This window comes from Eriocheir sinensis, unplaced genomic scaffold, assembly GCF_024679095.1.
Source record: "Eriocheir sinensis breed Jianghai 21 unplaced genomic scaffold, ASM2467909v1 Scaffold880, whole genome shotgun sequence".
NCBI lineage: Eukaryota > Metazoa > Arthropoda > Malacostraca > Decapoda > Varunidae > Eriocheir > Eriocheir sinensis.
In genome coordinates this window covers 87,233-103,641 of record NW_026112253.1, presented here as the reverse complement: position 1 = coordinate 103,641, position 16,409 = coordinate 87,233, and positions in this window count along the sequence as shown.

The window sequence follows — 16,409 nt, the reverse complement described above, 5'->3', positions numbered from 1 at the left end:
CCTTGGGATGGACAAGCATAATTCCCCTCCCTTGCAAGGTGGGCAAAATTTCACTCACCTTAGCGGTAGACACAGGTGCAACAGTCAATGTAATCTCAGACTCCGCTTACAGGTCACTGACACGACAGGCGAGAGGGGGAAATTGGCCGCTCCAAGAGAACGACCTGAATGTGGTAGGCGTGAAAGGCACCACTTTGGGAATCCTTGGGCGAGTACCACTAACAGTCAGCTTACATGAAAAGGTATGTTCCTTTCGAGATTTCTTTTATGTATCTAGCAGGTTTGCCTTACCTGTGGATGGGATCTTAGGATTAAACGCCATGAAAGACCTGCACATAACCATAAACCCTGAAAGCAACGCGATCGTGTATCAAGGACGACGCATACAGGGGATGGTAAATCCATCGCATATGTCACCTGTAATCCCGTCCTCAGAGGGGGAAAATGACCAACCCACCACAGACTCAGGGTCTCCCACCGCCCAAGTGTCACCTCTTACGGTCAAACCACACGAAAACATTACAGACTTGTGGCGGACAGTAACGGCAGTCGTAGAAGGTCCTCAAGTAGTTCCGGATCGTGCTGCAAAACTTGTTAAAATCCGGTTACCTAACGCTCCTCCAACGGGCAGTGATGTGTGTATCGACGGAGCACCACACATACACCGGGTGACGGTGGATGCCGTTCGGGCTCTAAGGAGCTCCCTTGACCTTCCAAAGGACAATGAACAGTATAAATCTATTATCTGACTTACCAAAACTGCTTTAATCAATAGAAAATGTCAACACCTTGCTTCTTGTAATTCTTCTCGTGACTTCTGGCATCTAGCCAAAAATGTCTCCTCCAATTTCACTTCTTACTCTTTCCCTCTTTTCCTTAACCCTGACGGCAGCACTGCCGCCTCATCTGTCTCTAAGGCTCAAACTTTCTGTAAGAACTCCACCCTGGACGATTCTGGGCCTATTCCTCCTACTCACCCCCCATCTGACTCCTTTATGCCCGTTATTAAGATTCTTCCAAATGATGTTTTCTATACACTCTCTGGCCTCAACTCTCAGAAGGCTTATGGACCTGATGGAGTCTCTTATTGTCCTTAAAAATTATGCTTCCGTGCTGACACCCTGCCTGGTCAAACTCTTTCGTCTCTGCCTATCAATATCTACCTATCCTTCCTATTGGAAGTATGCCTTTGTACAGCCTGTGCCTAAAAAGGGTGACCGTTCCAATCACTCAAAGTACCGCCCTATAGCTTTACTTTCATGTATATCTAAAGGTTTTGAATCAATCCTTAACCGTAAGATTCAAAAGCACCTTTCCACTTCCAACCTTCTATCTGATCGCCAGTATGGGTTCCGCAATGGGCGTTCTACTGGCGATCTTCTTGCTCTCTTAACTGACTCTTGGTCATCCTCTTTTAGCCATTTCGGTGAAACTTTCTCAGTTGCGCTAGACATATCGAAAGCCTTCGATAGAGTCTGGCACAAGTCTTTGCTTTCTAAACTGCCCTCTTTCAGATTATATCCCTCTCTCTGTTCCTTTATCTCCAGTTTCCTTTCCGGCCGTTGTATCTCTGCTATGGTAGACGGTCACTGTTCTTCCCCTAAACCTATCAACAGTTGTCTTCCACAGGACTCTGTCCTATCAGCCACTCTCTTCTTGTTATTCATCAGTGATCTTCTTTCAATAACAAACTGTCCTGTCCACTCATACGCCGACGACTCCACTCTGCATTATTCAACTTCTTTCAATAGAAGCCCATCCCAACAGGAAGTACACGACTCCAGACTGGAGGCTGTAGAACGCTTAACCTCACACCTTGCAATCATTTCCGATTGGGGTAAAATAAACCTTGTGTCCTTCAATGCCTCAAAAACTCAATTTCCCCACCCATCAACTCGACACAATCTTCCAAACACCTATCCGCTATTCTTCAACAACACTCAGTTGTCACCTTCTTCAACACTAAATATCCTCGGTCTATTCTTAACTCAAAATCTCAACTGGAAACTTCATATTTCCACTCTCGCTAAATCAGCTTCCTCGAGGTTGGGCGTTCTGTATCGTCTCATCCAGTTCTTCTCGCCCGTACAGTTGCTGTCCATATACAGGGGCCTTGTCCGCCCTCGTATGGAGTATGCATCTCACGTGTGGGGGGGAGGGTGCTCCACTCACACCTTTTCTGGACAGCGTGAAGTCTAAGGCTCTTCGTCTCATCAGCTCTCCTCTTCCAACTGATAGTTTTCTACCTCTTAAATTCCGTCGCGATGTTGCCTCTCTTTTTATCTTCTATCGCTATTTTCACGCTGACTGCTCTTCTGAACTTGCTAACTGAATGCCTCCTTCCCTCCTGCGGCCCTGCTGCACACGACTTTCTACTCATGTTCATCCCTATACTGTCCATACCCCTTGTGCAAGATTTAACCAGCATCTTCACTCTTTCATCCCTCACGCTGGTAAACTCTGGAACAATCTTCCTTCATCTGTATTTCCTCCTACTTACGACTTGAACTCTTTCAAGAGGAGGGTATCAGGGCACCTCTCCTCCCGAAATTGACCTCTTTCGGCCACCTCGTGTGATTTTCTTTTTCTCAGGAGCAGCGAGTAGCGGGCTTTTTTTTTATTATTGTTTTTTTTTTGTGCCATTGAGCTGTCTCCTTTTTTGTAAAAACACTTTCACACTCACACTCACGCACGCACGCACGCACGCAGGCTCACTTACTCACTCACCGATCTTTGCGACGCGCACAACGTCGTCGAGGCCACTGTGTGAGATGTGACCTTCGCCCATACCGCCCGAGGTGACCACCAGGTCGTATGTGTCTGAGAGAGAGAGAGAGAGAGAGAGAGAGAGAGAGAGAGAGAGAGAGAGAGAGAGAGAGAGAGAGAGAGAGAGATGTAAAAGAAAAATACGTATATTAATCTTTACATATGAAACAACAACAATAACAGTAATTCCACTCACACAACTCTCCTGGACAGAGTGGAGTCTAAGGCTCTTCGTCTCATCAGTTCTCCTCCTCTTACTGACAACCTTCTACCTCTTAATTAAATTCCGCCGCTATGTTGCCTCTTTTTCTATCTTTTATCGATATCTTCATGATGACTGCTCTTCTGAACTTGCTAACTGCATGCCTCCCTCCCTCCCGCGGCCCCGCTGCACACGACTTTCTATTCATGCTCATCCCTATACTATCCAAAACCCTTATGCAAGAGGTAAACTCTGGAACAACCTTCCTTCGTCTGTATTTCCCCCTGTCTATGACTTGACTTATTTCAAGAAGAGTGTATCAAGACACCTCTCCTCTCGAAATTGACCTCTCTTTTGGCTACTCTTTACTTTTATCTTTCATGGGAGCGGCGAGTAGCGGGCTTTTTTTTGTACTCTTTTTGTTGCCCTTGAGCCGTGTCCTTTGATGTAAAAAAAAAAAAAACTACTAATACCTTTGGGAACGGTGGAGTGTCCGCTGCCGATACACTCCAGGAAGTCGTTGGTATAGATGCCAGTCTCCCGCTGCTTCATCATGCCCTCCGACGGGTCCACAGCGTCTATGTGCCTGTGGGAGTGGCTGTAGTAGTTGTAGTAGTAGTAGTAGTAGAAGTTATAGCAGTAGTAGTAGTTGTTGGGAATCAGTAAATTTACCCTACCCAACAGTTAGGTCACTCGCAAAGTGAATAACACACCCGTCAGACAATCCCAAACAAACAAGTGCTTACCAGCTTTTAGGTGGTGAAGGTATCCAACAAGCACCTCCAGACAGCCGAACAAATAATAATCCTACCGGATCCGTGTAGTAAAATCTATCTGTCTCAAATAACTGCTGGGGGCACTTAGCTGAGAAGCGGGTTTCAAAAGATATTGTTGTCTCTGAAGTCTCGTTGCCGGGTGTAGTATCCCTCAGTCAGTTAATAGAAGGCACACTGTGTCCGAGTTAATGGGTGGGCTGCAGTGCCTTGGTCTTTACTTTGTGAAGGCCGGTGGTGGAGTGAGAGAAAACCAACCACGTGGGTCTGAAGCGATATTTTGTATTTCTCTCGCCAGATGGCGTGGCTTTCCTCTCTGTTTCCATAGGTTAAATTATCCTTGCTCTTTAATTTTAATTCAGCAAGAACAATTAGTTATTATTTCATGAAAGGAAACACTTCACTATTGTTATTCCTCTCATGGTAAATGTGGTTAGTCTTCAGGCAGTGAATAAGTTAATTCTGTCTCGGTTTGGGAGCCGATGACCGAAGTATTTAAGTACCATCCAAGGCTTATTTGAGCTCAGACGATACTCATAGTTGGCTTGAACTCTCGGCCCGAGACTAGTTCCATAAGGGAAATAGTTAATTTGTCTAGTCCCCCGGTTAACTGGCCTAATTCCTAACATAGTATAGTCAATCGATTTTAACTTGAGCCCTTGGGCGCGACACAAGGATTCCTCACGAGACCGCGCTGGTGCCACATCACTCCATTACTCTCCTCAGAGAGGGTGGCTATCTCTCTCTCTCTCTCTCTCTCTCTCTCTCTCTCTCTCTCTCTCTGCATGGCTGCGCAGGGCGCGAGAGTGAGATCTACTTCATTTGTCCATTGTGGCGTAACGTTGAATGCTGCGGCCTGACGCCTGTTGCCAAGGTCCGTCAGGCGGCAAAGTTGCATGAGCCACGTTGCCAAGTGATATGGAAGGTTTACGGAGTCGTTGTCTTTCCCTCTAATCCCAGGTCGAGTGCCCCAGTCTGCGGGATCTGCGAGAGCAGTACCTCTCCCGGTGTCGTGATGTACATGGGAATTTTTCCCTTTCCCTAATGCTGGGTGAAAAGGCGTTCACCCCTGGACATGACGTCATGGGGTATCTGCAGGAGATGGGCATCCTCCATCTCTTGTAGGGTCTCTTCATAGAAAGTTCTTTGTATTTCACTAATGCATTTTTAATAAACATTTTATTATATTTTAAACTAGTGCTATATCTGAATGGACCATTTCAAAACTATCTTCCTAATAACTTTTATCACCCTTAGATTATTTTAATTATTTGCCTTCCATTTTATTACTCCGGTGCCATATGACCAAGATGTTGCGGCGCCATGAAAGAAACTCTATATCAATCAATCAATCAATCCCTCTAATCCCAAGCCATTCATAACACCACGCACATAAATAGATAACGTACAGACTAACAGTGAGACAAAACGTCATGCGCAGGTCATCGCTAGATCTGTAAACAATGGGGGTCTCCCCGGGCCAAGTCACAGGGCTCAATTTTAAGTTAGAGTTGATGGACTATAGTAATGCCGCTCCTGCCCGCTCCCAGTTCCCACCCAGCGGCCCTGCCTCTACACAAGCAGCTGTAATTTCCAACACATCATCTTCATCTCTTGGCGTTGGACTCGTGTTGAGGCTGAGGCACTGGCAGGCAGGAGGGAGTGGACTGGAGGATATTTAAGTATGGTGACCGGACATCCCCCTGTCTGCGGCCCTGCGGCACCCACCTGAAACCTTCCCGGTGGAGTTCGCGGCCCACGCAGCCCGTCCCAGCGGCCACGTCCAGCACCCTGGCCTTAGCTCGCCGCTCCGGGGGTACCCAACGCAGCGCCTCCTCCAGCATGATGGCGGGGCCACGGTACCCACCTTTCCAGATCATCTAAGGGGACGGGAAAGCGGGTGATTACAGGTGGGTACCCCAGGGGCCGCATCACCCTACTCCCGGACCTCAAGGAGTAGTCGCCGGTTTAACGCAAAATCATTCCAGCGATATCCCATGATTCTGCGTAGGCACTTGGTACCGAAGGCATCTCTCTCTCTCTCTCTCTCTCTCTCTCTCTCTCTCTCACCATCTCCTCGTAGTTCTCGGACCACTCGTTGTAGCCGACCACCATCTCCTCCGGCGTGACCCCCGGCCTGTGGACTTTCGCGATCACCCTCATTGCCACGTCGCCCCGACTGCCGCCCTCAGACATTATCCTGCAGCAGGGAAGAGACAGAAGAATCACAGGCAGGGCATGAATACAGTACAGTACAATTCCTTTATCATCCTTTATATATTTACGAAGGTAGGTACAGTTTTCAGCCCCGCGCCGCACTCCTCGCTGATTTGCCGGCTCTCAGCCCGCCCACCTCCATGGCAAGTGTGGCCTGCCTCTCTCTCTCTCTCTCTCTCTCTCTCTCTCTCTCTCTCTGGAATGGAATGGAATAGACTAAGCAATCACATAGTTAGTGCAGCGACGGTAGCTTGGTTTGAGTAGACTGGATAGCTACATGGACGAGGATGACAGGTGATAGTGAGGTGTGGGTGCAGTAAGGCTCTCCGGCTTATTGAACGGCCAGCTGATATTTCTCTCTCTCTCTCTCTCTCTCTCTCTCTCTCTCTCTCTCTCTCTCTCTCTGTGTGTGTGTGTGTCTGTGTGTGTGTGAGAGAGAGAGAGAGAGAGAGAGAGAGAGAGAGAGAGAGAGAGAGAGAGAGAGAGAGAGAGAGAGAGAGAGAGACTCGTGATCAGGCTGTGATGAATGAACTACACACACACACACACACACACACACACACACACACACACACACACACACACACACACACACACACGCTTCACTCTCTGACAGCGCGGCAGTTTGAGCCCGCTCATTCCGGATTTTTTCCATTGAATAGGTGTGGTTACTATCCCCCTTTGAGCAAAGGGGATGGGGTGTGTGGTGTGTGAGGTCCTGGCAGTACCCATAGATCGATGATAAAGAGCACTTGCTCATGTCGGGAGGGTACCTGCTGCTCAAGACGTAAACTGCTAGTAAATGCAAGGGCATGAATTCACCCCAGACACCCCAAAAGGCTACTACCATATCTTAAAACCACAATGAGTTTGGTCCATCAGCCTAATATTGTAGAAATACTTTAAGTAAACGAGGCTTATCATAAGCAGTATTGATTGATTGACTGATTGTTTATTGTTGCATTTAACAACAAAGGAGAAGGGAGGAACATGCCATCCCAACCCCCAGGCATTACATAAGTGTGATTATATAATACACGAAAATAACCGTTCCTTATACCTCCTTCGATATATCGCTAAGAGATAAACATTTCCCGCAATGTTGCTGCCACTCTCTCAAAAGTTGTTTTGAACAGACTCTGCTTCTTGTAGAGCTTATCTTGTGGGTCCCACAAGTGTCGATGCTGTCTCACTTCCTCTAGCAATGCCACCTCTGCCTCCCGGCTCCAAATCTTGTTATCTGCATTTGTCATTTCTTGTTTTATTGGCGCCGACATGTTGTTTACCCGGCCGCCAGTCGGCAATACAAGACGGACACGCTCAGCTACAGAGAACTTGCCGCGAGAAGAGCTCCCAGACCCAGACCCAGACCAAAAATGCTGCCGCGCCTGTATTGCCAGCCGCGAATTGCCAGGTGTAAAGCCGCCTTTAGAGGTGAGGTTCGTGATTTAAATGAGAAGAGATCGCAAGAAGAGAAGAGGGAGTTTTTTTGCAGAGTAATGGATATGAAAGTGAGAAAGTAGTTCATAGGGTCGAGAGGAAGAAGGGAATAAAACTAACAGAAAAGGATGAAGGGTGGAAAGTGACATATACGAATATTAATGGAATAGTTTCATCATGGATATAATTAACGACTATTTGAGAGACAAAGAACCTGATATTGTGGGGCTGACGGAAACTAAGTTGTGACTCAATTGAGGTGGTGGGGATTGGAGAAGGTGCATACAACATATGGAGGAGAGACAGAAAGATAAAACAGGGAGGAGGTGTGATGTTGAGGGTTAAAAAGGCATTAGGGTGGAGGAGGTAATTGAGGGTGAAGGCTTGACAGAGGTGTTGAAAGTGAAAATTGTGGGTGCTGAAGGAAGAAGGAGCCATTATGTAGTAGGGTATGTGCCCCAATGAACAAGCGTATGGGGTTGCGGGAATATAAACAAATGATACAAGACACGGTGAGTTGCAAGGATGAAATGTTGAGGGAGTGTGAAATTATAATTATAATGGGTGATTTCAACTGCATGGAGGTGGAATGGGAGGATTGGCAGACGCACGGAGCAGACGAGTCGTGGGGAGGAGGACTCCTGCAACAGGATCTAAATGATTCCAGGATGGAGGCGACAGAACGCTTAGCCTTAGACCTTACTATTATTTCCGACTAGGGCAAGAAGAACTTGGTGTCCTTCAACGCCTCAAAAACACAGTTTCTCCACCTATCCACTCGACACAATCTTCCGAACAACTATCCCCTATTCTTTGACAACACTCAGCGATCACCTTCTTCAACACTAAACATCCTCGGTTTATCCTTAACTCAAAATCTCAACTGTAATCTTCATGTATCTTCTTTTCCTAAATCACCTTCTTCGAATCTGGGCGTTCTGTGCCGTCTCCGCCGTTCTACTCCCCCGCACAGTTGCTATCCATTTTCAGGGGCCTTGTCCGCCCTCGTATGGAGTATGCATCTCACGTGTGGGGGGTTCCACTCACACAGCTCTCTTGGACAGAGTGGAGTTTAAGGCTATTCGTCTCATCAGCTCTCCTCCTCTTACTGTACTGATAGTCTTCTACCTCTTAAATTTCGCCGCCATGTTTCCTCCCTCTCTATCTTCTATCGATATTTTCGTTTTTTTTTCACAACAAAGGAGACAGCTCAAGGGCACAAAAAAGTAAACAATAATAAAAAAAATCCCGCTACTCGCTGCTCACAAAAAAAAATCTAAAGAGGTGGCCGAAAGAGAGGTCAATTTCGGGAGGAGAGGTGTCAAGATACCCTTCTCTTGAAAGAGTTCAAGTCGTAGGCAGGATGAAATACAGAAGAAGGAAGATTGTTCCAGAGTTTACCAGCGTGAGGGATGAAAGAGTGAAGATGCTGGTTAACTCTTGCATAAGAGGTTTGGACAGTATAGGGATGAGCATGCGTAGAAAGTCGCGTGCAGCGGGGCCGCGGGAGGGGGGGAGGCATGCAGTTAGCAAGTTCAGAAGAGCAGTCAGCATGGAAATATCGATTCAAATTGTTGCTCTCAAGAAGTTATATTATTTATTTAGATGGATGAAAAAATATTACACAATAAAGCAACACACATTGCAGGGCTTCAATGGTAACATGAGAAAAAATTAGAAGACTTTGAATGCACATGAACTTCACTTCACCTGCTGGACCAGTAAACGCCCCAAGAGAACTTCAATTTGATTGATTGATTGTTGCAAAATACACAATAAAGGAGAAGGAGGACTTTAATACTGCTCACCATTGTTCACCTAGCTGTTATGCCTTTCTTGGTCAAACTTTCATTATTCTAGATAGCCTCATATGTATGCGCTGGGCATACATATAATCTAAATCAGCCTGTTATGTAAAAAAATATATGCAGTCTGCTAAATAAGTGAATAATGAAAAAATATATATATATATATATATATATATATATATATATATATATATATATATATATATATATATATATATATATATATATATATATATATATATATATATATATATTGGTGAAGAGTCTGTCTCTGGTTGATACACTGTTAAATAATAGAACTTTAATACTTGTCACAATTATTAAATAAATCTTCACCTATTATCCCTTGGAAAGACTGGGCTATCAATAGCAGATTTAGAGTGGTATTACAGCTACAGACACTCCACATTTTTTCATCATATCTATTCTTCACAGTTATTCTCTCATATTTATTCTTCACCTTTTACTTTTCTACATTTATTTTCCTTTTCACATTTATCCTTCATAATCCTCCGCCCAGCTGATGTAATGTTGACATTTCCCAATCGCCTGGCATAATTAACACTGCCGAATCAGCCTTGCTATGTCATGATTGTTACCACGCTATAGTCGCCATACCACTTAAAAACAGCAACTGTGCAAGTGATCGAGGCAATGGTAACGGCTACCAGGATGGTAGGGCCTTTGGTTACAGTGCTGCATACCAGACCACTGTAAAGCGCTCTTAATCTATTAGTGGTGAAACAACAGGGAAAGTGGAATTTCTGTTGTGATTACCATGTTGAGGAACATGATGTTGGAGATAGATAACAAATAGTTACACCAACAAGCTTAGTAGTTATTCACCATTGCAGAGAAAATTTACTTTAACATCAACACAATCTTCCTTTCTCTCATTTTGCTTCAGCATGTGACACACAAGTAAAGTTGAGGCAGACACTGTAGTTACTCCATGACATCAGTGCTCATCTCTGTCTCTATACCTAGTCTACTATTTCAAGACAACACATACAGTAAACCCTCACTGTTACAGACCTTGATATAACATATTTCTACTTTAACAAACATTTTCGCCTTTCTGGCATCTGTGGGGGATTTGACGAACAAGTTAAGTAAATGCAGGGTTATGTTCAGCGGTGGGCTGGCAGAGCATGTACACTCACACCAGTCAACATAACAGTGTCCAATTTGTAAATAGTTTTAATTCCCCTGTATGAGTGTAGTATTTGCTTTGTTATATATGGAAATGGTCAGAAACAGCAAACTTTCAGCTCATATAACAGTTCATTATACACCAAGAGTTTGGATCCCTCAGATATAACATCACCCCCTTTCCCCAATTGGTTCGTTCAAGCAAGGGTTTACTGTGATTCACTACAACTCAACCCAAGGGCCTTAGAACCATCCTCCTTCACCCACCTGGTTGAGAAGACGCCCCCGACGAAGGGGAAGCCGGAAATGTCCCCCGTGGATCCCTGCCTGACGATCCTGCGGCAGATGTCGATGCCACTCAGGAACTGGATGATGGTGACAATGGTGCCCACGGTGGAGATGAGGTCCTTGTAGTCCTCCAGCCCCATCTTGCCTTCTGGGGGAGAAAACGGGTAGTGAGGTGAGGGGAGGGGAAGGAGGATTCAAGACATGGTACAACTCCAAAATATTACTGAATATAGTCTAAAAAAGAAAGGAGTATAAAGGGGAGACATAAGGTAACAAAGAAACAAGCTAAAAAAGAATTATGCTAAAAAGATTTTTTTTTTTTTTTCAAATACATGATAGGCAGCATATTATGGCATAAATTAATAAGGCAAAACCTCACTATGTTATATAGAAAGCCTCATTATTAAGGAAGAATAGATGATTTTTCTGAGTCAAGACATGGTAACTGTTTGGGATTTTACTATGTTGGTTAGGTTAAGTTTAGGGAATTTTCAAACACACAATATACAGAAATTTATAGCATAAATTAACAATGACAGCCTTCACTTTGTTATGTAGAAAGTCTCATTAGTAGGGAAGCATATACGAGTGAAATGCCTGAATTTTTCTTTTCTACACTCCCACACGTCTTCTGCGTGTAACGAAACACACGAGAAATTAATCCAGACATGGAGAGGTTTGTCACAGGGGATCAAACCGCGACCAGCGAATGGGAGAGCACCTTTACCAGTCGTAATAAAGAGGTACCCCACTGGCTAAGTGGGTTATGGGAGGCTGGCCCATCAGGCAAGTCGTGTCACTACACGAGTTTTCTGAGTCAAGACATACGGTAACTGTTCGGGGTTTTGTTATGTTATGTTAGGTTAGGTTAAGTTTAGGAAATTTTCAAACACATGATATACAGATATTTATAGCACAAATTAATAATGACAGCCTTCATTTTGTTATGTAGAAAGTCTCATTAGTAAGGAAGCATATACAAGTTTTACTGAGTCAAGACATATGATAACTTTGTGGTTTTGTTAGGTTAGATTAAGTTTAGGGCATCTTCAAACACATGACAGCCAACAACTTGTAGCATAAATCAAAGACCTCATTCTGTTATATTGAAAGTCTCATGAGTAAAGAAGCATATACGAATTTGAGTCAAGACAGATATATTGTGGACTTTTGCAACAATAAACCAACAAACAAACAATGGACTCTTAAACATTCTAACTGCCTTTTTTGGGGGGGGTTATTTGTTTTAATGACTGGACATAATAAAAAATGTCAACAAGTGTTTTTCTGTGGTTAATTCGTTTTTGTAAGATATTTTAATGTACTTTTTCGATGAGCTATTCTTCAACAACTCTTAAATACTTCACTTTTAATATAATACAAGACAACCTGACCAATATACCTGTACAATATGGCCCCTCGTATCTCTCTTCAGGCGCCTCTTCGCAGGACACACACACTCACACTTGAGGCTCTCCAGGGCAATGGTACATGCGAGCTAGCCAGATATATCGTAAATTTTGCAAGCGTGGCATTAAATAACAACATGTGTTCGCTGACGTGTGATGCTTAACTGCCTCTTCTGCCTCACTGCTTGCCTCCCAGACCAGGACCAAGAGGAGCGGCCGACACCCAGACCAGGACCAAATATGCCCAGCTCAGGCTTATGTTTTACCTTTTTGGGGGGAAAATAAATGTGATAGTGAGAGAATAAAGGTGTTCTGAGTATCGAGAGTGAAAAATGAGACTGTATCAATGGAGAAAGATGTAAAATAGTTGGTTTATAAGAAAATGATAACGTTTTTCAATGAGCCGTTGCTAAGTCATCAGCCAACACGGCACACCAAAACACTGTGGCTGGATATTCTACACTTTGAACGGGATAAAAAAAAAAATAGCATCAAATGGGAAAAAGGAGGATGGGCATGCATAGGAAGAGGAAGGAAGGTTGGAGAAAAGAAAGGTGATGGTGTTGGTGTAATAAGGAGAAAGAAGGCAGAACTATGTCAGAAGTGCAGTTTTTTTTTTTTTAAATTTAATTTTTTTTATTACGTCGCGGTCTATTGCCCCGGTAGGCTTCTTCCCGGTGGGGCCTGATGGTCGGCCCAGCCCGTTCTACATTTTCAATGTAGCCAATATCGATATTGCTTGATTATAATAATAATAATAATAATAATAATAATAATAATAATAATAATAATAATAATAATAATAATAATAATAATAATAATAATAATAATAATAATAATAATAATAATAATAATAATAATAATAATAATAATAATAATAATAATAACAGTAATAATGATAATAATAACAATAATAATAATAATAATAATAATAATAATAATAATAATAATAATAATAATAATAATAATAATAATAATAATAATAATAATAATAATAATAATAATAATAATAATAATAATAATAATAATATTATAAAAATAAATAATAATAATAATAATAATAATAATAATAATAATAATAATAATAATAATAATAATAATAATAATAATAATAATAATAATAATAATAATAATAATAATAATAATAATAATAATAATAATAATAATAGTAATAATAATAGTAATAATAATGATGAATTATTATTATTATTATTATTATTATTATTATTATTATTATTATTATTATTATTATTATTATTATTATTATTATAATCAAACAATATCGATCTTGGCTACATTGAAAAGAGAGAGAGAGAGAGAGAGAGAGAGAGAGAGAGAGAGAGAGAGAGAGAGAGAGAGAGAGGGAGTAGAGGAGTAGTGGGCAGCAGGAGATGAAACTTGACAGGCCACATTATTTATACTATCGCGATATGTTTACCAGGGCCATGACAACGGGATAAACAATACGTCTATTATAAGGCTAAAGGCTGAATTTTGTTTTCTTCTTATTTTTTAGGTGAGTAGAGCAAAAAACTAATTTGAAATTGTCTGTACAGTACATTTATATGTATGATGCATCAGTCTTAAGCGCTTAAGTGCTTATGCTGTACCATAATTTGATAATGAATTTGAAAGTTTTATTATAACACACTTGCCATATTTTCAGTGTTACTGCTAAATACAATAACACATAAATTGGCCCTAATGTATGTCAGAGAGGCCTCAGAATTACCCTAAAAACTCCGCGCTTCTCTCGCCTCCAACCACCCAGCATTTTGGGCTGGGCTAAGCCCCCAAACTTCAAAGGTCCTAAATACGCCCGTGGAGGCATGATGTGGTAATGCTAATCATATAGCAGGAAAATGCAACGTGTGACATGATACACAGCAACGCAACACAATTATGAGACGCCCAAACAGTGAGTGAAGAGTCTTGTGTGAAAGGGAAGGGAATAAAACTTATGACGCTTTGCACAAAATACGCGGTAGTAGTAAAAGGAAAAGGCGAATTGGAAACACAGTAGGAAAAGAGGGAAGGAAAAGACTGTGGGAAAAGACGGAATGCTAGAGAAAGGAAGATAATTAAATAATATAAAGAAATCAATGAAAGAAAAATGATAGATCAGAATGTATGATATATATTCGATCCCATGCTTAGGTAATAAAAGGGAGAGGCGATATGGAAAGACGGAAGGAAAAGAAAGTAGGAAAAGACTGTGGGAAAAACGAAATACAAGGAAAAGGAAACGAATGAAATAATATAAAGAAGTAAATGAAAAAAGGTGACCTCAGAATGAAAAAAAAAAAAAACATTCTAATTTTTGGTTAAGATTTCAAGGGGCTCAAAAGGGAAGGCTTATTATGGCATACGATACGATTAGTGAAAACATATATGGCAAAGACTTAGAGAAGATAGAAAACAAGATACAGTGAGATAAACAACTCTCTCAGATAGTGTTGCAGTGATGTCTCATGTCAATGCCAGAATAAGTATGCAATAAGCGTGTAACAGAAGAAGGAAATAAGTATCGCAAGACTCGGGAACAGTTATTTAATATTACCCAAGAAACAATAGGAACATAAACAACACTTTCGTTACGCCATAATAACAAACACCACGACAATACACACATAGAAACATCTCTTATAAGAACAATTGCGGAAGCTATCAAAGGTTTTACCAGTATTATCTCTCCCGAAAACACTCTCACTCAAGGGCCGCTTTCCCAGTCACTTTGTTTGTTTTGATCGTTACCAATGGCGGAGATCGACGCTATAGTTTTCCACGTGAAACTAGCCTATGGGGTAATATCGGCTGCAGAGGAACCGAGAGGTGTTGAGAGTGTGTGGTGAAGTGCGGGGCTAGGCTAACCCCGCAGCCGCCAGTACCCCATTGGCCAGTTTTACGTGGAAATACTATTGCGCGATCGCCGCCATTGGTACCTAACGATCAAAACAAACAGACTGTGAAAGCGGCCCTAGGATAGGTATATGTTAAGGCAGTTGAGTTGCGACACGCTGAAGCAGGTGTGCCACAGGTGAATACAATCTGACACCCTTTAACCTATACATGCCGCCCACTTAATCACGGAAGCTATTAAAGTCGTTACCAATATTATCTTTGCCGGACACACACACTCACTCGATGACGTAAACAATTCCACTTGCAACAGGCTGACGAAGGTGTTTTACTTGTTTATTATACAACCGAAATTGACCTCTCTTTCGGCCACCTCTTTTGATTTTTATTTTTTTTTGTAGGAGCAGCAAGTGGCGGGCTTTTTTTATTATAGTTTCCTTGTTTATGTGCCCTTGAGCTGTCTCCTTTGTTGTAAAAAAAATAAAAAAAATAAAAGATGGTACCCTTTTGCATAATCAAAGTATCGGCACCTCAGTCCGCCTGTTGGAAAAGCATCGTGTAGAAGTTGCTGGGTTTTCATGGACTGCTTTGTGGTCCTAGAGATAACTTTACATCTTGAACGGGAACAATAGCCATGAAAGCCCGGTTAATCTTCTATATGGCCTCGGAAAATAGTCGTATAGTGGATGCCCGATACGTTTAAGAATTTGAATACACCAACTATTTTCAAAGGCTAAATATGAGATTGATCGGGTTCTACTGAGTGTTCTTTTAGGTTCACAGTTTATAAACATACTTCCATTTGCGAAACGCTAAAGAAGGAAAGACTCTTAGGTGCCTGTCATCAAATTCTTGGAAGCCTTCGTCCATCTGTTTCAAAAGGCTGCAGAAGTTGTAGGCCGGGGTTTCCATGGGTGGTTTCATGACCCTGGCGGCAGTTTTGGATTACCTTGCCTTACCTTACCGCTGTGCCATATTCTCCAGGACGTGGGCAACCATGGACTTCCATCTTCTGTCCCTCGTGGCTCTGATGAACTGTCCACCCGTCATATTCCCCCGTGCCAGCTTTATCAATCCCTCCAAGTATTTCACTCTGGGTCTTCCTCTCCCTCTGGTTCCCTCCACCATTCCTGTCATTATCAGATTCTCCAGCCCCTTTCTCCTCATTACATGCCAAAAAAATTTCAGTTGTCTCAATCTCACCGCCCCCATCAGCTCCCTCCTCTGGATTGCTTCCACGATATGAACGGAAAAAGAAACATCAGCCACCGGGGGAGCCGTCAAGGGGAGGGATTGTTTATCATATCTCTCCCTCTCCCCTTCACCTTCAAGAGCAAAGATTACACTCATGACAACTGGACGTAGCTCCTCTCTGGCCTTCAAACACGCAACATGAGCCCCAAACATTTGAAAATTACGAGAGTCACACCTGGATATATGATTAATGCCTCCACCTGGGACACGATAATGCAGGTGTTCCGCAGGTAAAGACTAG